At 44.4% G+C, this 941-nt stretch overlaps 1 protein-coding gene across 1 annotated transcript in view; it reads left to right on the forward strand.

The window, feature by feature from the left end:
* HERC3 (HECT and RLD domain containing E3 ubiquitin protein ligase 3) overlaps positions 1-941 on the forward strand; it is a 39322-nt gene that overhangs the window by 31818 nt on the left and 6563 nt on the right. The window lies entirely within an intron of this gene.

The following is a 941-nucleotide window of genomic DNA, read 5'->3' on the forward strand; positions in this document are numbered from 1 at the left end:
TTTCGAGTAACTGGTGGTGGATTTTGTGTATGACTTCTCTCCCACAGGCTCTTGGATCAATCTGCTTAGGCTCCCACCCTCCTGACCCCAAGAAACTGGGTACCAACACAGCCAAAGGACACCTCCCACACCCCCTTTTGGGAACAGGAGTGGAAGCCTGTCCCTGCCCTGTGTGACTGTGCGCGTGATCCTGGATCCCAGCCTCAGCCTTTCCCCTTGAGCCAGGCTCAGACTAGCAAGGGAACTGTGTGTAGGGCTGTGAATCATCCCATCCATGAGCCAGAGCAGCTCTGACCTGCTCCCATGACAGGAAGAAGTTGAGTGGAGTGAACTAATTACTTTTTCCAAGTGATGTATTGAATCTTTTCTACCTAATTGCATAGGGATGCTGGTTCCCCCTCCCACTGGGAAGTTAAGATCCCACTGTCTGACTGCTGTCTTATTTCTGTTTCTGAGTTGCCATCTGATTCATCTACACAAAAAGATAGCTGTATTTTTCAATAATGAGGTAAAATGCCAGGAAGACAGCAGCAGGATTTTGGGGGTAGCAGAGTATTTTCTGTGTGGTGGCCATACAGATACAGTCCACCTCTGTCTCTTCTTCCACTCCCTCAGAGCTTTGTGTGGTGATGACATAGAATTACAACTTTAGAACTAGGAATGTAATTCTGTTCCAAAGTCAGGATCATTAAAGATGATCCATGAACTAGGTAGTCACAGACTGTATTGATAATTTCTGTGGACTGGCATCTATCCTGCTTCTACCAAAGCATCTCTTTAGTTGAGGTGTATTTCTTTTTTACTGTTTCAGATGACTCAGATTCTGTCTCTTGCAATCTTACTAGCCAGATGTATGATGCTGGTTACTTCTGCTGAATTTGTTTTCCCTATTAGAGGTATGGCTTTTAAAATCTCTGATTATTTTTTTCTTCATTTCTTTC

The sequence above is a fragment of the Geospiza fortis genome, unplaced genomic scaffold (genome assembly GCF_000277835.1).
Source record: "Geospiza fortis unplaced genomic scaffold, GeoFor_1.0 scaffold11, whole genome shotgun sequence".
In the NCBI taxonomy this organism is placed as follows: domain Eukaryota; kingdom Metazoa; phylum Chordata; class Aves; order Passeriformes; family Thraupidae; genus Geospiza; species Geospiza fortis.